Source organism: Macrotis lagotis, chromosome 3 (genome assembly GCF_037893015.1).
Source record: "Macrotis lagotis isolate mMagLag1 chromosome 3, bilby.v1.9.chrom.fasta, whole genome shotgun sequence".
Classification (NCBI taxonomy): domain Eukaryota; kingdom Metazoa; phylum Chordata; class Mammalia; order Peramelemorphia; family Peramelidae; genus Macrotis; species Macrotis lagotis.
The window spans coordinates 205,222,910-205,250,114 of record NC_133660.1 but is presented as its reverse complement, the minus strand read 5'-3'; the positions used below and the strand labels follow the sequence as shown (position 1 = coordinate 205,250,114).

The window sequence follows — 27,205 nt, the reverse complement described above, 5'->3', positions numbered from 1 at the left end:
CTTGCAAAAACCTAAAAAAAAAAAGCTTATAGATTTTTCCAAAAAATCCAAATAAAATTCAGTGCCCTATAATATTCTTTCTTTTTTTTTTCCCTTAGGTTTTTTGCAAGGCAGTGGGGTTAAGTGTAAGTAGCTTGCCCAAGGCCGCACAGCTAGGTAATTCTTAAGTGTCTGAGGTTGGATTTGAACTCAGGTCCTCCTGACTCCAGGGCCAGTGCTCTAGCCCTATAATATTCTTGCTTCACTATATTCCTTTATTTAAAGCTAATTGCTCTTATCTAGTTTTATAATATTTTTCCCATTCTGGACACCTGTCCAATGATCACAGACAGTGGGTCTCTAAGTCTAAATGTCATTTATTTCAGTTTGCTGGGAAATTGTTTATCTGAACCAAATGTCTTGAACTCATCAAAGAAAACCAGTTGTCCATTTATTTATTCCTCTCTGTCTTGGATTTCAACCCCCATATTCATTTTTATGCCCTTTCCAGTCCTAAGAGAATTCTCCTGGACATAGATGACAGAAGGGAAAAAAGGGCTGACTAGCTCTGCCTTCTCTCATTCTTCAACTAGCATTGTCTCCCTGCTCCCTCACAAACAGCAATCCTTTCCCCTTTTCAATCCTCCCCTTTTCAGTAATAAGTTCTTTTACAATAATTCCAATAATCCATTCATTCTCAGTTTCAGCACTCCAACCACACCTCTTTAAGCATCAGGACATGCAGTTCCTCTGTTATTTGCCCCTGCTGCTGCCTTCTGCCCATATCTTGTAGAAATCGTAGTCAGTTGGTGAGCTCCCTGTGCAGCAACAGGTATATTTTTAGACATCTCCTCCTCTTCCTTTGCATCAGAATTGTTTCTTTTTCTGTCTTCAGAATTTTGTTTTTCATAACTTCCTATCGATACTGTGGAATGTTTTTTAAGTCCTACCTCTTCTTTTTTTTTATATCTTGAAATCTACTCTCCTAGATCTGAGAACCAACTATAAATACCTTTTATCACCTCTACCACAAATTTTAAGGGATCTAACACAAACCCTACGGATATTAAGAAATGCAAAAACATGCAACACTCACTATAAAATATATTTCTACCTTAATAGAACTTACATTGAAAAGAGAAAATCAACATGTAATATGACTGAGTACAGACAAGATGGGCATACAGTAGCGAAGAAAGGCAATCTATTCAATTGCCAAAACTTGCTAATTATACCTCTTTGATATGTTTTATATCTATCTCCTGATTATTCCCATGGCCTAATTTAATCAATCAATCAACAATTATTTACTGAACACTTTCTTTGGGCCAGGCAAGTATATAAAGACAAAAAGAAACAGCCCTTGCCTTCAAGGAGTTTACATCCTAAGAGGGGTGACAACTTATAAATATATGATTCAACTCCCCTTTTGACTCACTAATTAAAACTTCCCTCAATCAAATTGTGGGACCAGGTACCCAGTTGACTACTTCTCTTCTAAGGACTCTAAGAATAACTAAAGGGGCTGATATTGTGCAATATTCAAGAGATCCCATCCAGTATGTTGCCCATGTTTTAACAATGAGCCAGTCAGAATTAGCTTTTTGGTAAATAACAGTTGGTTTAAAGAATAATCTCCCCTAATATCTAGGACATACTGGGACATAAAAATATGCAAAGTCCAAGAGAAATTTGGCTCATATTTAAATATCTATCACATATGACAAAAAAGGTAGCTCTTGGTTGGATGAAAGTCCTTTTTGCTCTTTGTGGAGTCCTCATGAAGTTCCTTTTAGGGTTGGTATTGACCTGAAAAGCTGATGAAGTCTCCCTTCTAGGTTTCTGAATCTGCCTTTCCTCATTAGTGTATCAAATCTGAGTGTGACATGTCTCTCAACTTCCGGTTCAGGTGCTACCTCCAGCTCTTAATGTTACAAGAACATTGTTAGAGACACAAATGGGAAGTCCAACTCTTTTAACCTTTTTAAATTCACAAGGATGTCCTCTGGCCCATGTGGGGTAGAGGAGAAGAAAGACTCAATCTTCACCCTGTCCCCTATTCCTGTTCTCTAGTTACAGACACAAGGGTCTAGCTCCTGAAATTGTTCCCAGGCTTACCAGCAAAAACAGCTGCTGAAATTGCTTCTCTAAATTGCATATGCCCAGAGCTATGATGATTTTTTCCAATCAGTCCCAATACACTTTTGGTACAGCATTATATGATTTCATCTAATAGCTCAAATTGCTTTACCCCTTCCAAAGTGAATGAAGCATTGTTCACACCCAATTTATGCCTTGAATTATTTTGTTTTGTAAATGAATCAAAGAGGAACTCTCATCTGGGGCCCCTGATGTCCCATCACCTATTCATTCTAGTAAATCCCATAAGATAGCAGAGCATATTGTATGACTGACCATTGAATAGATCATATGCACTGCAAGCCAGAGTTGTCATCATTTCTGGTCTAAAATAAGCAAGGGTCAGCTTGAGAGTATTTCCTGGGCAAACAATACACTAGCCCAGAAGGAAGCAAGTTCAAGGCATATTGATAATAAAAGAAAGTACCCAGAATGTGTGTCCCCTCCACGCACCCCCCCCCCAGCTTACACAGCTGTGTTATGTCTGCACTACATCTGAGTTCTGGGGAAAAAGAACTAAACAATCTGTCCACACTGAAGGCAGAGTGGATGTTGGATGTTCCCTTTGTGTGGCAAAAATAGGATCCCTTGTTTAGCAATTTAAAAAAGTTTTTTTGAATTATTGACTTTGAGGACTGAGACACAGTCTGATCCTCACCCCAGAATATAATTATAGACTGCAATGTAGTTTTGTCTCTGACTTCTCACACTCATGTATCTGGAATTACTTCCCAGAGTATCCATTATGGAGGCAACTTTAAAGGCAAATAACACATAGTTGGCACTCTATAAAAGTTTATTCACACCCTATTTAGGTCATAACCTAGTCTCTTTTTTTGAGGAAGCTTGCCAAATAGTTGTAGATATGGCCAAAGCATTTGACCTTTAGGGAAAACATCATCTTATTCAGTCTCCAAAGAATATTTAAAGAGATGTTAAGTGTCCCATCTCAAAATGAGTCTAAACCAGAGGTTCTTAAATTCTTCTGTGTAGTGGACCCCTTAGACAGTCTGGCAAAGTCTATGAATCCCTTCTCAGAATAATATTTTAATGGCATAAAGTGAAATCAAAGAGATTGCAAATTACATTGAAATAATTACTAAAATATTAAAAAACAAAAATAAATTTACTGTCCCCAGGCTAATAATTTATGCCCATAAAACCTTGCACAGGATTACACTACTTCTATAGTCTGTTCATAATGTGATAATGATGATTTGTTTGTCCTTTGTTATCAAAGAAGGTCATGACATCAGAGAACTGATACCATTTCGTGGACGTGAATTGGATTTGAGTGAGGGGGGCTGGGTTAAGTCTCCAGTCTCACTTTCTCTTCTAGAGCCATCTGGTTCTAGCCAGATATAAATAAGGTAGAAAATAAAACCAGATATAAATCAGGATAAATCAGGGATAGTTCTGGGTGCAAGGCAATCAAGGTTAAGTGACTTGTCCAAGGTCACACAGTAAGTGACTAGAGTCTGAGGCTGGATTCAAACTCTTCTCCTGACTCAAATACCAAATAATTCAAATAACAAGAAATCCTTTTACAATTTCTTAATGTAGGTATGAGATGATATAGAAAACAAAAACAATGGATAATGTCAAATAATAAATAATCTAAAAACTTCTCTCACACTGTTCTCCTTATATGCTCTGGTATCTAGCTGAGCTTACACTATCCCTCATTCATATCCTACCTGTCCAATTTATCTTAGTTCCCTGTGTCTGGAATGCCCCATCTACCTGACCCTATGATCCTCTATGGTCCATTCTATCCTTCTCATCTTTGAAAGATCAGTTCTGGTACCTCTTTCTCTAAGAAGCCATCTATAGTATTGCCCAATCCTACCCCTTTCTCAGCTGTAAATCACCTCTTTTCTGTGCTTAGTGTATTTTGGACTCAGAGGACTTCTAGAATACCCAGATTTTGTTTTTTTTTAATCTGTCTCCATAAATAACAATTTCCCTCTATATTATAAGCTTTTTGAGGAAAAGATCCTTTTTTAATTTTCTTTGTATTTCCCTTAGCAGTGTGAATAGTGCATTACACTTCAATAGGTGTTCAATACATGTTTGCTCACTGAATGAATGATGCAGTAGTCCTTTCAGTTTGACTTTGGTTGAGTTTATTTTTGCTTGCTTGTTGGCAAAATATTTACCTTCTTAATTAAGTTTTGCTTTGGATTAATTTGTATTCAATTATTATTAACTGGAATCTGATCTGTGTTGAGTAAGAAAAAGCTAGTTTTCAGTAAAGCATTTGTTCTAAATAACCTCTCCCTGCTGTCCCCCCAACCCTAGGAATGAAAGCAAACTGTATCCATGGAAAGAAAATTTCACCTAAACCTAACTTTTCTCATTGTGTAAAAGGAGATTATAATCATCCTACCTACACCTCACAGTATCATCAAGGGGATGAAATAGGATAATGTAGCTTTCTGATGAGGATAGCATTTAGAATTAGAAAGAATATCAAGGATAATCAAGTTCATCTATATAATTTTACAGCTGAGGAAACTGAGGAAAGACAGGAGATTATTTTTTCAAGGTTACAAAATTAGTAAAAAGGTTCCTTGATTCAGGTCAAAGTCCTTCAGTTCCAAATTGGAGCATGTAAATTATAGTTTTATATAAGTATATGGTGGCAACATAAGTATATGGTGGTTTTATATAAGTATATTATTATTTCATATCAATCCCATCTTTATATAGTGAAGTTTAGATAGAAATGGCCTTGTAACAAATTGCTATTCAACTATTCTTTTATTTTTAATCTTTGGCAGACTTTTGATCAGATAGATAAAATTATTGTTTAGGGTTTTTTATTTTGATAATTGAAGGTGTTGAGATGCAAGCTCATCACCTGAAGAGTCACTAGAAATACCTTCAAGATAACTCCAATAGCAGACATTCAGGCAGGCAGGCAGGAAGATGTGTCAAATGCTGTGTTAAAAGTTGGGTTTATAGGTCTGAAAGAGGAAAAACCATCTCTCCCCTTAAAGGAGCTTGCAATATAAAAAGGGAAGACAATATATGCAAAAGGAAATTGAAAATAGATAGTGGTAATGGAAAAAGTATCCAGAGTAGACAGTGGGAGAGGAGAAATTTTGGGAGAAGTTATGAGGTCCAAAAGAGTGCAGACTCAGATGAAAAAGAAAGAAATGTCTGACCAGGATCATCTCCTTAAATGAAAGTTTTATAGTTGATGGTGCCATCCTCCAATCAGAGGGTACCAATGAAATACAAGTAGCAAGACCAATTGGTTTCTGCATGATGATGAGATATTCCAGTGACAAAGTTCTGGGTCATGATGGAGAAGTCTGAAGAGTTTAAAAGAGTGTAGACCCAAATGGGAAATGAAAACTTTTTTTTTGACCTCCTCCTTAAATGCAGGTTTTAGAGACAGGATGACATGTTATCCATGTTATCTATGTTAACCTATTCTATATGATTTTTATTTCTTCTATTACATCTCCATATTTTTAGAGTTTTTCACTCCATAGAGTTTGGAGATTATGATTGCTTAGTATGGCAACATGTAGTTACATAGATCTCTTGCCTTTTGTGGAGTTTTCATGTGACACCCCTCCCCCTTACTAGCTCTGAAAATAGCAGCATGAGAAAGTCCGAAACTTGGGAAAATGCCTATACACCCCCAACATTGAGCCCAAGTTGACATAAAGTTCAAAATCAGAAAATAGACTGATATATGAGCAACAAATAAACAAATAACTTAACCATAAAAAAAGTAACCAAGATGGCAAAAAAAAGATGAAAACATAAACTCAGGAGAAGACAACTTGAAAAGCTCATAAAGCCTTAAAGAAAAACACTATTTGGACCCAGGCCTGACAAAAAATCCTGAAAGAGTTAAAGAAAGATATGAATGGTAGAGGCAAAATTAGGAAAAGAAATTAGAGTGATGCCAAGAAAATGATAAAAATGAGTATGAACAACTTGGTAAACATGTTCCAAAAAAATTCACTGAAGAGAACCCTGCCTAGACTATGCTCCTGAACCCACCATTGGATCACGCTCATGACTTTTTGAAACTTATGAGCTTCTCCAAACGCCTTCATCTAAAAAGCAAAAAAGAATAGACACAAAAAATACAGAAGCATTAGCAAGATCATATACTCATAGCAATAGTACAAATGGAGAGATAAAGGACTATAAGATCTAGTTTCACTGAGAAGCTGCTCTATTATCAGCTAGTCATAGAAGAGCCAGAGAAAAGACACTGATCTTGGCCTTCTTTGATGCCGTCCACTTCTGACCAAACAAACAAAAAGCTTCATCTTTACCATGTAGTTTAAATACCATGCTTAAATCCATTTAAGGGAAGAATCAATTGAATATATTCTATATGTTCATAAGGACTGGGTTCATGGACTGGACCTCCATTTTACCATGCTAATGCTCAATTCTAGTGATTTGTTGACTACAGAATATTTTGCAGAGTAGAATGGGAATTTGTCAATTGTTAGTTTATGAAGGATTATATAATTCTAATCACTTGATCATGTCCTTATAAGTATTTAGAAGGTGCTAAATTTTGCAACCTGAAATAATCTATTAAACAATTTTTATCATTTCCATACAAAATCTGCATTGATCAAATCCTTAAAAATGAACATTCTGTAATTTCTGGTAACAGTGATCTCTTCTTGTATTGTTATCATGAACCTCTATAAAAATATGCTTGATTCTATCATTGTTAAATTAAAGGTCTAACACTCCTTTGTCAACACATTGTTGCTCAAATTAATATGGATGTTGTTCAAAATCTTTGTATTCTCCTCTTGACTATTAGTTTTTTGAAGGCTCCTTCTAGAAATAAGTCAAGATTAAATTCATTTCGTAAGTCTAGTAGTGTATATGTATTATCTTTCTTTGCTATTGCTTTGTGAAGTGACATATTCCTGAAGAATTTCTGTTTTTAACTTATTCTACTAAGGACAATTATTAGTATTCCGCCTATCTGAAAAAAAGTGTTAACCACTTTATGTGATAGACTGTGTTTTGTTAATATTGTTTAAGTTTTTGTTTAGATTATTATTAGACAACAACAAAATAATAATAATAATAATAAGTATTAGCTTCAAATACATTTACTAAATATTTGCCTCATATCATCCTGCTGAAAGATCCAAATAGGGGAAACTATCTCTAAAAGATATTAAGGGTTTGGGAGTTGAGTGGGAATGAGCTCTCATAATAGCATTTTTTTCAAGGGGAATTTTCATTTTTATTTTTAGTCTTTTATAAAACTACTCTTAGAAATGGAAACTGGTGAGAATTCCAAGCTTTTTTGAGCTCTTAGCATTAATTTTTAGTAAGCTGTGTAAACCAGGGAAGGCATCTCAATTACAAACAAACTATGCTTTGAAGCGGTGCCCATATTTTAATGTTTTCAATAAAAAAATCTTAAAATAAAGTCAGAAAGAAGGCATTTTTCAGTCTTCAAAGGAGAGTATAGTCAGATAATGTAGAATCTATTGAAATACAGTTTTTGGAATGGAATGCTGTGAATTGTGCTGCTTATGTTTAAGTGCTGAGTTCTTATGAATTAAGTATATTTTTGAGTCAGATTCAGCTTTAGGCAAGATAAAACTTCCACTGAAAGTCAAAAATTAATAACTAGACTTTCATGTCAGATGATAGATATTCACAGAATGATTTAAAGAACACAGAGCAGGAAAAACAACACACACACAAACACACACATACACACACACACAACATCACAATTATGATAACAATAATAGTTAAGATTACCAGTTCACAAGCCTGCTTCTAACCTAATTCCTTTGCCTGGAGGAAAATGGTGAAGGAATCTACCTTCCTCTTTACTATCAGTGACAAATGTTAACCAGACAACTCCAACAGTCAGACACAGGAACCCTGAAAGTGGCCAACACCTCCCAGATCACCAACTCTACTTTCAGCTTAACCATTACAGTCATTGTCCAGGGAAACAATTCCTATGGAAACGGAGCCAATCAACAGCCAACTAACTGGTACAAACCAGACTAGCTAAAGCATCAAGATAAACTGAAGGAGAGATGGGAGGCAATATGTCCCAGACAGGTCAAACTATCAACACCACCTTGAATACTATGTCTTCTTAGATCCAAGTAGAGATAACCTAGGACCTTTAACCCAAAAAGTCTTAATAATAGTCATGTTTCCAAACCAATGCTCTCAGCTATCCTCTAGGAAGGAGCCCCAATGGAGAGAAATCCTGGCAAGTGCTACTGCAATTGCTATGACCCAGAAAAAAGGAAGTCATTGCCAACAAAGACCTGGCACTGTCTACATCAGGTGATATTGTTCAAATGATATTGTTGTTCAGTTATTCAGACAGGTCCAACTCTTTGTGACTATCTTTTCTTAACTGAAGAAAGGTGGAGGTTGAGATTCTCCTTACTTTTCTCTCCCTATTTCTGTCATTCAACAGGAGCTATATTTTTTCCTTGCATTCCCTGTTTTAAAAAATATAAAACTTTGCTGGGTATTACTTCTTCTATATATTGTTTGAGGCCAGAGAGAGCAAAGAGGGGGAGAAAAAACAAAGATTTTAAAAGGATGAAGTCTGATGCTATCCTGATAATCCATTATTATTCCAGCCTGGGAATTTAAGCTTTTATTATTTATTAATAATTAATCATCTTAATAAGCCTCTCAAAATAGGAGAGAAAAGATCATATGAACATGAGAATTAATTTGCTTCTAGGCTCAAACATTGAATCTGTAGCCAAATGTCATTTTAAAAGGACAGGCTGTGTATTCTTCTCCCCCATGAGAGAAGAAAGGGATCGGGGAGTATAAGAGGCCTCCAAGTAAAAGCAGGTACCAAAAGGGAAGGCTATATTGCCTTGAGTTGACTTTAGTAGGAAATGGTATGGGTTGGAAGTGGTATAGATAGTAAGAGGTATGATAAGAAGTAGGAATGATTTCGAAGGAATCTATCCCTCTCCTTTTAATGAGGAAAAAGAGGGAAAAAATGTGTCCAAGAACAAACTTTGCCCTCCATAGGATATTTTCTTGTTACAACATAAAACTAAGCTCAGATTTCTGAGGCACTGCACTTGATAAATTCTGCTAAACTAACATTGAGCCATTAAGGGCTACTCTTTGTGGGTAAATCATTCAATCCATCTAATTATCATGTCATATATCCCACATCTCTTGTCCATATGAGAGCCTTTGTCAGATTCTTCATTAAAATATAGGTAAATTAAAGGACATCTGGGTGGTGCAGTGGATAAAACACTTGGCCCTGTAGTCAGAAGACCTGAGTTCAAATGTGACCTCAGATACTTAATGATTACCTAACTGTGTGACCTTGGGCAAGTCACTTGCCCATTGACTTGAAAAAAACAAAAAAAGAGTAGGTAAATTATATGAACTATAATCCCTTGATGTTGTTATGGAGTTATTTCAGTTGTGTTCAACTTTCTATGACCTTATTTGAAGTTTTCTTGGCAAAGATATTGAAGTAGTTTTCCTCTTTCCTTCAGCTCATTTTATAGATGAGGAAACTGAGGGAATCAGGGTTAAGTGACTTGTCCAGAGTGACATAGATAGTAAGTGTGAGTTATTTATAAATTCCTTGATATACTAATCTAACATTTTAATACTTTAAAGGATCCATGATTTTGTTGATGTGAGTACTGTCTCTAACAGTTAATATCCAAACCCATTCTTGCTTTTGATAGTTAAGTATCTCTATCAAAAAATAAAATAAGGCTAGTCTAACCAAACTTTTTCTTGATGAAACTATTCTGAACATTTATGATTACTGCTTCCTTCTAGATATTCCCTAACAATCCCTTTAACAATACATTCTAGAATTTTGCCAAGAATCAAGGTCAAGTTTCCAGACCTTTAATTTACTGTCCATTGTTTTACCTTTTTTTGAAAACAGTATGTTTTCCCTTCTTCTATAGCACCTCTCCTATTCTCCACAATATTTCAAACATCAGTAATCATATCCACCAATTCTTTCATTGCCCTGGGATATAGTTCATCTAGGCATGATGACATAAACTCCTAAAGAATCTAGTTACCTTACTCAGTTTGGATTTCAACACTATATTAGAAAATTTTGTTTCATTCTTTTCAGACCAAAGATCCTCCTTGATAGAAAATGCAAAAGCAAAATAAGAGTTGAATAGTTCTACTTTCTCTCGATTTTCTATTATCATCCTATTCACGCTGAACAGTGGTACTATTCTGTCTTCCATTTTCTTCTTTTTTTCCAATGTAACTTTGTAAAAAACCAATTTAATGGTTTTCTTGACAACTTAGCTCATTCTGACCTAGTACTTCTGAAACCACTCTTAAAGGGTTGTATTATGTTTTCATATTCATCTTCTGTTATCTACTCTTGTTTACATCTTTTGTACATATTTTTTTTAGTCTAAGAGAGTCAATGAGTTTCCTATGCATGTATATTAGTTACTTAAGAGAAATCCCATTTTTTCTCCTCATTGGAATAATTTCTCTTTGTGTCTTAAGAACATTATTCTTCAGGATTTCCCATTCCTTCCAGACTGACTTCTCTTTAGAATTTTAGAGCAGACATTCTGAAAGTTTGAAATCTGTTCTTTGAAAAAAAAAAGGATGGCTATTGGACTTATGCCTGGCTTTACTCTCCTCTCTTACAAATTAGAAAAAAAAGGAGTTATCACTTCCTATCAAGGTTCTGATCATTTACACAAGCTTTCTTCTGTAGTCAGAAAAGGATCTAAGAAAAGAGTCTTCTGAAATTTACCTTTTGAAAATTGTAATACAATTAAGAATTAGTTGTTTGGCTAGAGAGTGGGGAGGGGTGAGGAAAGAGAGAAAGAGACAAACTAGAATGCCACCAGATTTGGTTAATGAAATCTTTCAATAGTATTAATCATACCTCCAAACCAGGCTTATGATTCATTTTCTCAATTCCTCATTTATTTAATCCTTCTGTTTTGGTGGTCTATATAGAATATTCTAATTTTACATCAGCTTCTGATAATCTTCACCTAAATGTTCATAAGACTTTATTTTCCTTTGGACTCCTGGATTTTTCCACATGAGTATATATTGATTACCTGTAATGCTATTTCACTCATTCCTTTCATCTTATTCTATAATTTTTGAATGAGGGTATACTTCCAGACCTTTGTTTTAGTCATCACTGATAGCTACGACATCAAATTTGCTTCCTTACTTTAAGATCTCTTAAATAAAGATCAACTTTGCTTATTACATCTGCTTTTTACATTCACATATATATATATATATTTTTTTTTTTAAATTTCTTTTTTTCTTTTTGTTTTGGTTTGGTTTTTTTGCTTTTTTTGCTAGGCAATGGTGTTAAATGATTTGCCTAAGGACACCCAGCTAGGTAATCATTAAGTGTCTGAGGCCATATTTGAACTCAGGTCCTCCTGACTCCAGGGCCAGTGCTCTATCCATTGCATCACCTAGTTTCCCTTACATTCACATATAAACATTGTAAGGTCATTAATTTTATTGCTGGACTCTCTGAAATTAATCTCTCCTGTATTTGTTATATTTCTACCAACATTATAGCCACCATCTATAAAATTTAGCTTGGGAGATATGTATAGGCATACTTTCCTCTACTTTTTCTACCTTAAAGACTTTTTTATTAGACTCAGGAGACCTTTGGAAAAAATATAGGTAGGTAGGTATTTTTTTATTTCATCTCTGGTCAGGATCCTGTCATTCCTATATTTTAAACTATAACCCAATCATCTGGAATTCATCTATTCATTCATCCATTCATTTTAAACCTCTACTGTCATGAACCCCATCTTTTTCTATTGAGATTATTCCTTCTTGGTCCAACTCAAATTCCCATCTTCCATGAAACCTTTCATGAATCCCTCAAATGTATGTGATCTCTCCTTCTCAGAATTGTCATTACCCTCTATTTATTGTTTTAATATACTTATATTTTATGTGTAACTTTTCTCTTTTTACTCAACTATGAAAAAATTAAGGCAAGAACTATTTTTCTCTTGTCACCTGGTATATTACACAGTTGACAATTAATACATGAATAAACAGAACAGATCAATGGTATGGGATAATGTTTTTGCTGAAAACTTTTTATCATGAACTTAATGAACATCACTAAAAATGAACAATTTAACATATAAGAAGAGTCAGAAAGATTATACATGGCCCCATGAACTCTTGTGTTATATAGTTTGGTTTAATTAAAAGTATATTAAATTTAACATTATAATAATAAAATTACCCTTCTTGTCTGTGTTTCTTCTGAGATGCTTTCTGCTCACTTATGTTCATTTTCAATGCTTTTATTAACAAATTTTTCTTTCTTTTGTATACTGATCTATTTTCCCAAAGTCAAGCAGGCAATGCCTAGTCTTCAAGAGGTCCCAGGTTACTCTAAGAGATTTGAGGATGACTTTCTTCTCTATATTGATAAGTTCAATGGGATGGGGAACCCCCACATTCCCTATTGGATTTCAGTGATAAGATTCCAGTTCTTTTTAACCACTTAGCATCAATTAACTTTTACAAAGAGATATTTACTTCAAAGATGTAGCAAGAGCAAACACAAACATTTCCTTTAAATTCCTATACCAAATTCATACTTAGATGTGGTTTGATTGCCAGATGAGTCCTCTTCTCAGCTATCACTGAACTTTGGGTCGTTTCTGACTCCTTGATACATCATATTGGACTGGCTGCAAAACTCAACTTGAATTCTGATTCAGAGACTTCTATGTCTCACTCTTCTGACTTTCAGATTTATCTCCTTCACTTAAAACAGAAAAGGACAGAAGCAAAGACCAAGACTAAGGCTTTTTTTCCAATACTATATAACCTCAGAGAGAGAAAACCCTATAACCTAGCCCATTTCATTCAATTTCAAGTCTCACTAGACACTGAGAAAAAGGAATCACACCATCAAAGGATACATGAAAGAAAAATAACCCAAAAAAGACTGATGCTAAAGCTGACAGGCTTTTTAAATGCCTCAATAGATAAGCAGAGTCACCTTTTTCACTATGTGGTTAGACAAACAAAATGAATAAAAATATATCTATACATACTACACAATCTCTCGGGCATCCCCTGTCATCATCACTTATTCAGAAGCAGACTTTTCAGCTTCTCTACATGGGGAAACTATCCCAGGTGCTTAACAAGACCCTTATTGCATTTTTCTGCCTCTCAAATTAATACACACCAACTCCCCACCCCACATAAAAGTCTCCTTTAGTAATAAGAATATAATCAAGCAAAACAAATGAGTTCATTGGCCATGTTTGAAAATGTTTGTTTCATGTTCCATCTCTAGTCTAATACATCTTTTTAAGAGATGGAAGGTATGCTTCATCTTTAGTTTTTTAAAGTCATGATTGATTATGGATTTCCTTGTTCAGAGTTTGAAGCTTTTCAAAGTTGTTTACCTTTACATTACTGTGATCATTTTGTAAAACTGATGTCCTAGTTCCTCTCACTTCACTCGGCATTGGTTCATCCAAATTTTCTCAAATTTCTTTGCATCTGTCCTTCTGACCACTTCTGGTGAAATGGCAATATTCCATTACATACATATGTCATTATTTGTTCAGTCATTCCTCAAATAATGATCATTTTCTTTATTTACAAATTCTTTACTAGAAAGAAGGAAGAATTGTTTTCCAGCTTTTTGAAAATCTCTGCTGGGTATATATATACATATATATATATATATATATATATATATATATATATATATATATCCAGTATTGATATTGTTGGTTCAAAGGGTATTCATAGCTTATTGTCTAATTGGAATTAGTTTCAAATTGCTTTCCAGGATGGTTCAACTAATTTATAGCTCTCCTTACAATACTAACAGTAATGTAGCTATGGTTAAGTTAATTCTCCATGTTTCCCTGTTTAAGTTCAACCAAAGAAGCAACTTTCTTACCACATTGGCAAACTTCTATTTTTTTTTATAATTCATCATGTAAAAGCTTCATGACCTTAATTTAATTTCCCTTTCCTTCATTATGGTCAGCTTTACTCTTCTCCAGGGCCACTTAAAACGAGTTTGCCCATCTTCTACCATATGCCACTATTTCCTTTGTTATGTCTTACTCAATTTTCCATAAACTTGCACCATTGAGCTGTTAAACTGACACTCCTTTTACCTCCTCACTTTAACAGAAACATAGAATTCTTTTGACAACTCTTATAACCTTTTCCATTGAAGACCACACCTTATCCCCAAATTCCTTAATCCATAGAACTGGGAAGATGTGTTGGCATACCCTTTCATCACCATTGCCCCTTCCAGGTCATTTCTCTAGAATTCTTTTTCAATTGCCATTCTTTTTTTTTAAATTTATTCCTTCAACTTATAATGCCTTCTCCTTATCTTCCTTACTGGAATCTATCAGCTTGCAAGTCACATGTCAATATTTCTCAATAACTTTAGCCCTAAGTAAACAGTCTTCTTCCCTCTAAAATCTTGACTGCACAATTCATGAACTTCCTTATCGATAATACCATCTTCCTTCCACTCAGTTCAGTCACATATTAAAAGGTATATATTAACCTATCATCAATTCTTGGAACTGCTCTACTTGCTTGATTCTAAGCTTTGATTTTTATCATTATCCTTTACTTTTCTCACTTGTACTAAATTTACTTTTTCTCACTCTCATAATATAACATAACAAAAGATCACTGGACTTGGAGTCAGAAGACCTCGATTCAAATCACAACTTTGCCAGGTATTACCCGTGTAACTTTGGGCATGTCACTTAACAGAATTCCTGAGCTGGAAGGGACCTCAGGAGTCATGTTGTCCAATCTGTATCAAATCTGAATCCTTACATAATATACTAGAAAATATTAGGGCATCTTGTGCTCAAAGGCTTCTCAAGTAGGAGAAACCTATCTTCTTTTGGAAATAGTTTATTCCATTTTCAGATAGCTCTAACAGTTCAATGCTTTCTTACACTCAACCTTAATTGACCTCGAGACAGCTTCTTCCTATTGCTCCTGAGTCTGCTTTCTGAGGCCAAATAGAATTGCTTAATCCCCTCCTTCATGTGAAAGTCATTCAAATATTTGAAAACAGAATCATGTCTCTCTTAAATCTGTTCTTCAGGTTAAACATTCCTAGTTCCTCCAATAGCTCCTTGTATGACATGAACTCAGTGTCCTTCATCATCCTGGATGACATCTTCTAGGCCCTTTTTAGGTCAGTTTTCTCATCTTCAAAGAGAAGTTAAGACTAAATTATTTCTAAGGCCCTTCTGTCTTAGTCCATGAACCTATGACCTATTTGGTCCCCTGATCCCTCTATCCTTGTTTATCTCCCCCCCACCCCCAACTCTGGTCCAGCTTTCCTTCATTACCAACATTGCTCTATCATATTATGCTCTCTCATGTTATGATTTGGCTAGTTTCTATCTTTTTTTTAGGTTTTTGCAAGGCAAATGGGGTTAAGTGGCTTGCCCAAGGCCACACAGCTAGGTCATTATTAAGTGTCTGAGACCGGATTTGAACCCAGGTACTCCTGACTCCGAGACCGGTGCTTTATCCACTACACCATCTAGCCGCCCCTACGCCACCTAGCCACCCCGGCTAGTTTCTATCTTAAAATTATTTGCCCCCTTTACCTTCTAAAATCCTTGAACTATTCATTCTGATTACAAAGTAACTATCTGGTTCCTCCAATCATAATTCCAGGATGCAAAGAGTTGCTAGAGAAAATCATAAAAAACACAGATGACTGTTTAGAGATTGGGAAAAGTCTATACCTGTGATTTCATCAGAGTTTACTAGACCTGTAATTCATAATGTTAAATCTTTACCAGGGATATTGAAAGGATAAATAACTTACCCAGGGTCACACAGTCATTGTGTATCAGAGGCAGGACAGGTACAGGTTTTTGTTGTTTTGCTGTTGTTGTTGTTATTTTTAACTCATAGTCAGTATTTTATTCACTAGGTCATGATGCCTATAAATGTACCCAATAAAACTTGTGGTTCATAATTCAGCATGACCCCCCATTGCTGTCTCTGCCAAATAAATTGTGGTGCATAAATTGAATTGTATTATACCATAAGAAATAACATGAAGAATTCTGAGAAAGACAAGAAAATTTAAGTGAACTGATGCATAATGAAATAAGCAGAAGAATATATACAATAACTGAAAAAAAGATTATGAGAACAATACTAATAGGACCCCAGACTGATTGCATTGACCAATCTCAGCCCTGGAGATTAAGTAATGATAGATACTTTCCTCCTCTTAGAGAATGGTAAGAGACTAAAGGAGCATAATATGCATGCTGTCTGACAAATGTCATTTTTTTAAAAAAGAATTGTACTTAATTGTTTTTTTTTTTTTGGCAAGTAGGTGGTACAATGGATAGAGCACTGGCCCTGGAGACAGGAAAATCTAAGTTCATATTCTGCCTTAGATACTTGCCTGTGTGACCTTAGGCAAATAACTTCTGCCAACCTCAATTTTTCAATTATAAAATGAGAGTAATAATAAAACCTACCTCCCAGGGATTTGTGAGGATCAAATGAGACAATATTTGTAATCTCTTAGCACAGTAGAAGTTTATCCCTTTTTTATATACAAAACAGATTTCAATGGGAAGTGGCTATGATGAGAAAAACAAAGGCATCAACAATTTTTTTAAAAAATTAATGAAATGGAATCATGAATTATGATACAGTGGAGAGAATAATGGATTTGAAGTCAGAAAACTTAAATTCAAAGTCTCACTCAATCATTTCTTTGATCATGAGTAGGTCATTTAACTTTTCCATCTCAATTTCCTGACTGCATATTGGGAAAATAGCCAAGATGATCTCTAATGTCACTTGTAGCTCTAAATCTATCATCCTAGCTATTAAAAAAATAAATAAAGGATTAAACAGCCTTTAGCATCCTTTCTAACTCTGAAATGCTGTGACAACATGAAATATTTTCTAAAAAAGCAAGCAAAATGATCCTTGGCGATATGTCAAAAACAGATTCGTGGTTATTTGGAGTTTGTTTGGGTGTTTTTCATGCCAAAGAGATCAGAGTGGTGTTTAACTTGAAGTAATACGGTTTGCTAATGTCAATTGTACAGACGGTCTGTGTTGTTGCTCAAGGAGGAATTCAGTAATAAGCCAACAGATAGAGTAGGATATTTACTCTCGTTAGAGTGTTCAAGAAATGCTTCTTCGGGACTCAACCCATCGGGAAATTTTTGTCAGTGGACTGGATCCTTATGTTGCCTGCTTACAACTTCTCATCAGCGGGTGCCCCTCCTCCTCCAGGGTCTAGGAAAATTTTTTTGGAGAACAAATCAGGAAATTACTTATCATTCGTAACCAGTAGAGTTATGATTGCCTGCCTGCTGACATGAAGGGCTTTTGAACCAAAGCATCACATCTGCACGCACTATATCAAAGGCTTCAGATACTGGAAGGACTTGGGATCCATGTAAGTAAACAGCTGAAAGAAACCCTACTCCAATTTTTATTTGGGGAGACATGTTCAAAAATGAACCTTCTGGCTAATGTCGATGGTACTTCTGCTTTGCTCTTCTGAGTATATCCGATGATTTTTTTTGAGGAGGGGAAAGGGTTGATGCAAGAGAGATGAAGATGGCGGAGAGAGGGGGGCAGGAACTGAATGTTTCCTCCTTCTTGTTTCTCATAATCCAATCTCATGAGCTATTCTCCCTGGGGTGGCCAGTTCTCCTCACTTTTGACACAGGAAAGAACACTGAATTTAACAAGACTGTGAAGCAGGGCCAAGGACCCATGAACGTAACCAACAGTGGCTTATTACATAGACATTGATATATTGAGCTGTCAGTGAGTCAGAAACAGAAGGATCCAAGGTGGAAAGGGTGTGACATCTTTTCTATGCCATAAGAGATCTGCAAAATATTTTTCTAATTTACCTATAAGATAATCTTTTTTAAAAGTTTCTGTATATGCCCCACAGCATAGTACAGATGTCAGACCCCCTTTACTGTATCTTGAATTCCTGTTTTAGACTCCCTGACAACTCAGTATATCAGTTTCTATGTAATAAAACTCTACCATTTGCTTTCATGTATAGTGGCCCCCTAAGTGTCACCTTTGCCTAGGGACACTTTTCTCATAAGAAGAGGAAGCTCTATTGAATTTTTTCTTTCACCAAGGAGTCTCGCTTTATTTTTCCATGTATCTTTCCATGTATCTGCTAACAGTCAAAGGTGGATAATCACCCACAGTAGAAATGCCCATACTAATCTAAAGTCTGGGAAACTTTTTTAAAAGTTAAAACACACTATGGATAGTTATTAATATAAGTGATATAGACTGTCAATTTGTGCCATTATTAGCTCCTCCACAATACAGTACAAAAACAGTACATTTCCTTCCCATGTTATTGCAAGATAGAATATGGTAGGGGCAGCTAGGTGGCACAGTGGATAGAGCACAGGCTCTGGAGTCAGGAGGACCTGAGTTTAAATCCAACCTCAGACATTTAATAATTCCCTAGCTATGTGATCTTGGCCAGGTCACTTAACCCCATTGCCTTAAATAAATAAAAAAATTTTTAAAAGATAGAATGTGGTAGTTGTCAAATTTCTACTAGAAATAAAGATAAGATCCAGGACTGAATTGGAATAAGGATTTCCCAAGTGAGGAAACTCCATCTACCTATACAGATCAACATCTTTTCTGTAGCTAATAGCTAGATCCCAATTACTTTGGCAAAGAATCCCTCAAGTGTCCACATTGCTATTCAATTTCATACTGAATATTTTCATGGGGCTAGGCATAATTACATAAAATACAATCTTGAATAATATGAATTTGAATACTTAGGATCTTTTCATGGGATTCATCATCCACACAAATCAAGAACCAACTGTATAATCTTAAGGAGTTTCCTAAATACCAAGAGGTTAAATAAATTTTTTCAGAATCATACACCCAGCATATATTGAAGCAATGTCTTCCTGGCATTGAGGAATGCCAAATTACCACATTTCTTCTCACATTATTCTTTTTAGTATCTAGTTCACTTCAAGGGTTGGAGTTGCTATGTATGTACATAATAATGAGGACTACTGTAGATTTTTAGGAATCTTTCATTGTTTCTGCTCAATGAATCTTTGTAACTTTCCTAAAAACTCAAATTTCCCCTCCTATACCTGTCCAATTGAATAGTCATAAATTTTGTCTCAATCGTATATCTTTCCCTTGTCAGCTTATAAATCTTTCAAAACATCTTGATCTTTCCCAGCTTTAATTCCAGTTGACATTTGGCTTTTTTTCCCCCTAAAGTTCTAATTTTTGGCTCACACTTCCACACACCCTGTGGTGATGAGGCTTGGCTTTCTTCTTCTATGTTGTAATTGTCAGCAGGCGTCTAGGGTCTATTGGAGGGAAAGAGGCTTGAAAATGTATTATATTTAAGTTTGAATAATGAATAATAATAAATTACTGACTGTCACTAACAAACTCATAGGCAAAATTAATTTTCTGGGATAATGCTCACTAATAGTAGTAGATTACATGTCTGTAGAATATCTTATAGTTTCCAAATTATTTCCTCATGGCAATCCCTTGAGGTAGATAGAGCAAATATAATGAACACACTATATAAATGAAAAGCTTAAAGCTCAAGTGACTTACCCAAGGTCATACAACTAATTAGTATCAAGGGTGAATTTATGTCTCCTTACTCTTCCACCAGCTCTCTTGGCATTGCCTGGTACCATATAAACAGTCTTTATTCACAATAAATCCAAACACTAAAATTCCATTCTAACACAGACAAGCAGGTTGATTGTTCACACTTTATGGGGTAACATGCTCATTGTTCAAGTTTTATTCCCATGATATTATTAAATATTTTACAAATATTTTGGTGATTTCAATTATGTGTGTTGCTTTCATGAGGAAGTCACAATTCATTTACACTTTCTCAGATCTGTATGGTCCTTGCCTGTGCGTTTCTGTAAGTCCTGAGTGGAACTACCCAATACACTATAATCTTTCCTCTGGTTCTTTCGATATTGAGCAAATACATGCACAGCATTTGATTTACATCTAATATCTCTATTCTATTTTTTTTTTTTTTAGTTTTTGCAAGGCAATGGGGTTAAGTGGCTTGCCCAAGGCCACACAGCTAGGTGATTATTAAGTGTCTGAGGTCAGATCTGAACTCAGGTACCCCTGACTCCAGGACCAGCGCTCTATTCACTGCGCCACCTAGCTGCCACTATTCTACTTCTTAACTTACATTCAGTGTGTGTGATAGTTTTACATAATTTTATGTGGACATTAGCAGACTAATGTTGAACATTAACAAGTGAAATAATAATAACAAAATACCAATAGTAATGGGGTATATTTGTATGTCTCCTGAAAGATTACAGAGCCTTGTCTTACAAAGTCTTTTTCTTATTTGTCTTGAACTTCATAATAATCCTGCATTGTAGGTAGAATTATTGGCTTTATGTTTACTGTTGTTTAGTTATTTCAATTGTGTCCAACTCTATGTGACCACATTTGAGGTTTTTTTTGGCAAAGATACTGGAATGGTTTACTATGTCCTTACCCAGATCATTTTACAGATGAGGAAACTGAGGCAAATAGGGTTAAGTCGCTTTCCTAGGATCACATAATTAAGAAGTGTCTGCGGTCAGATTTGAACTCAGTGAGATGAGGCTTCCTACTGCCCTATCTCTAGTGAAAAAAAAAGGTGTTGAAACCTCATAAACGCTGCCTCGTAAACATTGGCAACAAGGCTATTATAATAAATCTTAGAGATTTTTTGGTGTGAACCATCAAGAAATAGTTATGAGTATGAATGTGCAAAAAGCAATTATTCTAATAATATAAGGAGAGTGGGGAGTTAGGAATTGTCCAATTATAATTATGGTCTTTTTCTTCCCAATGTGAGGGATCATAAAGACATGAACTGAAATGGTGACACATATCAAGCTGCCCTGCCCAAAGGGTAAAATTACAATTCTCAGAAATTCCTCAAAAGTTATCCCATAAACCTGAGCATCCTTTGGGATTCTGCTGACTCATGATTCCCATTCTGGATGTGGAAGATCTTCATACAACCAGGGTTCAAGTCCTGGTGCTGCTTTAGACAACCCCTGTGACTTTTGGTAAGTTGTTTAACATTTTGAGGCTCACTTCCCTCATCTGTAAAATGAAGAACTTGGACTAAATGACCCCTAGGAGTTCCTCCAACTCCGGATATCTGATCCTTTCTGTAGCCCTCTGTGTCTAGACCCAAAGTGTGAGTGAACATACTGGAGCTCCTTGACCTTAGCCTCTCCGACTCCAGGAAAGGAAACTTTCACAGACCTTTGTACTGACTGTTGGGAGCAAGTGAGGGGAGCCAGACAGTCAGATGAAACAGCTGTGGTTGGAGTTAGGGGGGGAAGGTGAAGTATCTTTTCTCAATATTATTTTAACTTAATGGAAGAAAAAACAAAAAGCTCAGAAACTTTGGTCATTATAGTATTTTTTTTATCCAAACTTGTGGGCTTCTCCAAAATAACTTTTTATATAAAAATACATATAACATATAAAATATATTTTAATCATTAATATATGTTATATTAATTGTATATTATTTATAATGTATATTTCACTTGCACATTAGGATCAAACAAAACATTTTTCTCAACCCTTTATGGAAAGCAGGGGAAGTAAAGTTATCATCACCTTATAGATGAGATGTCTAAAGCTCAGAGAGGAAAAGTAATTGGATCATAATTACATAGCTATGAGATAGAGTGCCTGGATTAGAGTCAGGAAGACTGAGTTCAAATCTAGCCTCTAACACTTACTTGCTATGTGAATCTGAACAAATCACTAAATCTTGTTTGTCTCAGTTTCCTCATCTGTAAATTGAAATCAGGAAGAATTTTTGCCAAGAAAACATGAGGAAGGGTCACAAGGAGTCAGACATGAATGAAAAATGACAGAACAGAAATAACAACAAATATGATTAGTCATGGTCAGAGCTGGAATTCAAAAGCAGGTTTCCTAACTCCATGCTTTCCATTATACAACTGGGCTATTCTTGTCCTTTCAAACATTCTTATTCAAAATTTCTCAAACTGTATTCCACAGATAAGGAGAATTCTATACCATGTGATTAAGGGTTTGGGAGGGAGCACGGAATGGGGAAATGTCAGTATTATTTTTCCTTCTAAGATGTTAAATATGAAAGTGTGTGTGTGTTTGTGTGTGTGTGTGTGTGTGTGTGTGTGTGTGTGTGAATCAAAACAAGCCTATTACATGTGGCTTAACTACATTTAGTTTGAAAATGGGTTGAAATTGATCTATTTTGCTCCAAAGTCTTCCGGAGGTCTAGATATTCCAACAATCCCATTCTCACTCCACTCCTACATATATAGATTCTGTTAAAATGTTCCAAGTCCAAAAGTGCTCTGCAGCCAAACTAGTTCAGGAAATTATTTTAATTCTTTGTTTTGCTCCTCTTTTAGTCCATATCACCTCCAAAGCATGACAACCTTCTGAGTCATCCTCCTAAGTATGGCAATATCCATCACTTTGACTGCATTTTATCCTTGCAACACAAGGAACTAGATGGAAGTAAGCCATGCAATATGTAAGCCATAAACGTTCCTCACAAAACCCAGCAGTTTGTAGCTGCTGCTGTGTAATATGATATTTACTGGTCTTGATTTATTGGGGAAAACAGTCAAATTCAGCAAACATTATGTACTTTTGGTGTGTAACTCTGTGGTAAGAACTTGTTGTTCAGTCATGTCCAACACTTTGTGACCCCATTTGGAGTTTTCTTGCCAAAGATATTGGAATGATTTGCCCTTTCCTTCTCCAGTTCATTCATTTTAGAAATGCAAAACTGAGGCTTAAGTGTTAAGTGACTTGCCCAGGGTCACAAAGCTAGTGAGTATCTGAGAATGGAATTCAAATTAACTTCCTAACTCCAGTCCAGTACTCTAACCACTGAGACTTGGTGGAATATATATTCTAATTAAATATAATTTAATAATTTTTTCATACAAGAATATAAACTTTTACTACCTTATTATAGATAACTGTCTATGAGTGCAAACTATTATCACCTTAAATTCTATGAACAATTGTCTTTTATTAAAATTTTAAATCTACAAAGGGAAAAACTATGTCTTATTTGTTCTTATATGTTCTCATTATCTTGCACAGACCTGTACACTAAAAGTACCCAATAGATGTTTGTTGAAATTGATGTTTTAGTTAGACATGATAAGAATATGAATTATGAAACATAAACATGGATTATGCAGGTTAATTGCCTAAATACAAAGTATCACATTAGTTTTGGGAAAACATGGTTAAGCAATAGCTTGTGGAAAAGATTTGTGGGATTTTGTTGACCATGAGTTCAATGTGAATCAACTATGCAATATATCTGTCAAAGAAGTTAGTGAAATTTTAAATTGCATTAACAAAGGAACTGTACTCATAAGGTAAACAAACAACTGTGCTCTGATCAGGACATATCTGGAAGGAGCATTATGTTAAATTTGGGGTATCACATATACCCAGTGACTGAATGTTCCTCATAACTCTCTCAATTCACACATTCTGGGTCTAATCCTGGGGAATGATCCAAAAGAGTCATTTTCTTGATTTGACTTTTTATACCCTACATGAAGTTATTGGAAGTCTTAACCTGGCGTCCACAAATTTGGCTTTTTGAAGGTGCTTTGATTTCAACAAAATTGGTTTCCTTTGTGCTCCTATGTATTTTATTTTGAGAATTTAAAAACATTTTGAGAATAATTCCATTGGTTTCATCAGAATGTCAAATGGGCCTTGGGCACAAAAAAAGGGCAAGAATTTCTTCTCAGTACATCTCCAAATATAACTCCCATACAATCACTCATATTAAGAAATACATATCAGGTATGGGATTACCTTCATTTCACCCCTCAGAAAATGCAGAAGACTTATTATCTAACAGAGAATAGAATAGATTATAGATATAGGTCCAGATTCATAGGAGCCATAAACAAAAAAAAAACCATCAGACACTCAAAGGACACACAGAAATTTATAAATAGAGACCAAAAACCTATAAATCACTCATAGTAGAAATAAGATCCATTTAGAAGACAAACACAGTTTTGAAATGCAAACAAGCACTTTCCCATTATTGACCTGAACTATTCAAATAAATCACTCTAGTAATGGGAAATTTGCAAAATCCAGGTCCCTTGTTTCCCACTTTACCAGTTCCCTTTACTGCTTTTCTAGGTGTGGGGGAACTATATGGATAACTCCAAAAGAGATCACTCTTGAAGAAATTTTCTTTTTCCTCTATACATACTGATCAGCAAATTCTTGAAAAAGGGAGTGCTGACAGTTGGGGGGATGGGGGGTGAACCCTGCGCAGGAGATCTCCATTCTGGAAGGCTAGATATTGGGATCATGATGCCAAAAAAGATTAAAACCTCTATTACACATGAGGTTGTAGTTTAGGAGTATCATCCAAGACTTTCTCTCTCAGGCTGTGGGCACAGATGTGTCTGTTTTCTGCCATCTGCTGTTGAAGGAAATTTATTAGGGATGTCTTCTCTCAGGATGGGAGAGGTCACTCTTAGGATCTCTTCACTCAAATGTCTTGAGTAAGCTCATGAGAATCTCATGTTTTTGCCCTGAAGCAGTCACTATTCATTCCTTGGATTTAGGTTGGAAAGGGAGAAACACCACATAAACACAAGTATCCCCAAACTTTAATAACTTAGATTGCTCTATTGAACTCTAATCTGAATGGGGGAAATGAAAAAAAAAAGACAAAAGAGGCTGAGAACAGAATGTTGTTTTCCTTTGTAGACTAGTACATAAAGGCAGGAACATATCCTTATGTGTTCTGAGCAGAGGCCGGGGTATCAGGGTGGGAAGAGAGAGAGGGAGGGAGGTTTCCAGGGTTAATGGAAACCAATATGAACTATAGTCATATATTATTACATCCATATACCACAGTTTATTCAGAAATTCTCCCTTCAGTGGACATATTTTGTTCGTGATAATACTATTCAAAATAATGCTAATAGGAATATTTTGATATATATGGTTCTTTGCTCCATGGAACATAATCCCATTAGTTTCATAACTAGACCAAAGATATGAAAAATTTGTACTTTTTTTGCACAGTTCCAAATTATTTTCCAAAATGGCTGAACCAATTCACAATTTCAGTAAATATGCATTAGTATAACTGTTTTCCTACAAGCTTGCCAATATTAAGTTTTTTTATCATCTTTGCTAATTAAATATGAGATTATTCTTCAGAATTGTTTCAATTTGTACTTTTATTTATGATTTTGAAAAAGTGTCAGATGGTTGGAGAAGAGTTTGTATTCATCCTTTTGAAGAATGGTTATATAATTTGACTACTTGTCTAAGAGAGAATGGAATAAATCATAGATTTATATCAATTCTCTATAGATTTTGAATATGAGATTTTTATCAGATATATTTAATACAGTGATTTTTCATCTGTATATTTCTTATGACTCTAGATGAATTGATTTTATTTATGTAACAGTTTTTGAATGTTATGTGATGGGAAGTACTCTTTAATGGTCTCCTCCATCATAATTATGATGATTATTTCTTTCTCTAATCACAGAAGTCACTGAATTTTTGGATTTTGATTCTAGTTACTTTACTAAAGACATATATTCATACATTCTATATACATAAACAAATATATTCATATATATGTATGTGTATATAATTCTCTAGAGTATTCTAAGCAAACCATATTGTCTACAAGCAAAACATATTGTATCTTCTTTGTCTATTCTTTTTCTTTGTATTTTTTCTTATATTCAAATTCTCCTTTCAAATACTCTGTTGAATAATAGTGGAACTATCAGGCATCCTAGTTTCATCCCTGTTTTATTGGGAAAGTTTCCAATTATTTTCCATTACAAATAAGGCTAACACTTGGTTTTGGTTAAAAAGGTTTTTTTAATCAATTTGTTCAATTTGAAACATTTTAGCATAAATGTTATATCTCTTCTAAGTCTTTCTGTATCTGTTGATAGGATCATGTGAATTTGTTATTTTTCTTATTAATATGATTTATTATGCTAATAGTCTTGCCAGTGTTGAATCATCCATGCATTCCTGGTATAAATCCAACTGGGTCATAATGAATAATTTTTGGACATATTTCTTTAGCTTCTTTGTTAAGTTTTTTTTTCTTTCACCAGTATCTACTAGTGATATTGAGCTATATGTTCTTTCTCGTTTTTATCTCCACCAAGTTTGGATATTAGGACCATATTTGCTTCACAAAACTTGATAGGGTTCCTTCCTTCCTTCCTTCCTTCCTTCCTTCCTTCCTTCCTTCCTTCCTTCCTTCCTTCCTTCCTTCTGTTCTGTTTCCTTTTTTTCTTTTTACTCCAGCTCTTTCTTTTTTTGAAAATAGCATAAATATTGTTTAGTCTTTAAATGCTTGGGAGAATTCATTTTTAAATCCATCTGGATCCTGATTTTTTTTCCTCTTTTGGAATATAATCTATGGATTGATAAATTTATTTCTCTGAGATTGAGTTATAATCTGAGTATTGTAAGTCCTGTAAATATTCAGTTATTTTGCTTAACTTTCCAATTTTGTTGATATATGCTTGCACTTATTAATTTCTGATAATTTTCTTATTTCCTCTCTATTTTGTTAGTTTCATATTTTTTATCTTGGTAATTAGGGGTTTTAAGTATGCATGATATGCAATACTTGAGTCCTTGTATTATGTTGATACCAAAGAGAAGATTCCTCTGTCCACCATACCATATTGTCTCTGTTCCTCCTCTTAACTGTTTAAAAAATCTGTAATTGATTCCCTCTACCACTCTGCAGGATTTTGTGATAAATGTGTTCCTATTTATAGTATGGGGGAGAGAGAGATATATATAATTACTATTTCAGTATTATCAATTATTTTCTAGAAACTTCTCGTTTTACTTTGATTATATCCTTTATTAGTTCTTTTTCTTTCTTTTCTCATTTCTTAAGCAT

General features: G+C 34.9%; 1 protein-coding gene across 2 annotated transcripts in view; it reads left to right on the top strand.

The window, feature by feature from the left end:
* Positions 1-27,205, top strand: part of C1QTNF7 (C1q and TNF related 7) — a 153,873-nt gene that overhangs the window by 35,433 nt on the left and 91,235 nt on the right. Inside the window, exon 1 of one of the 2 annotated variants that reach the window (XM_074229765.1) lies at positions 13,855-17,614. The exons of the other annotated variant lie outside the window; for it this stretch is intronic. The gene's annotated coding sequence lies outside the window, so the exon portion shown is untranslated. Of the gene's footprint in view, positions 1-13,854; positions 17,615-27,205 lie in introns of those variants that run through there. 2 annotated transcript variants of the gene reach the window in all.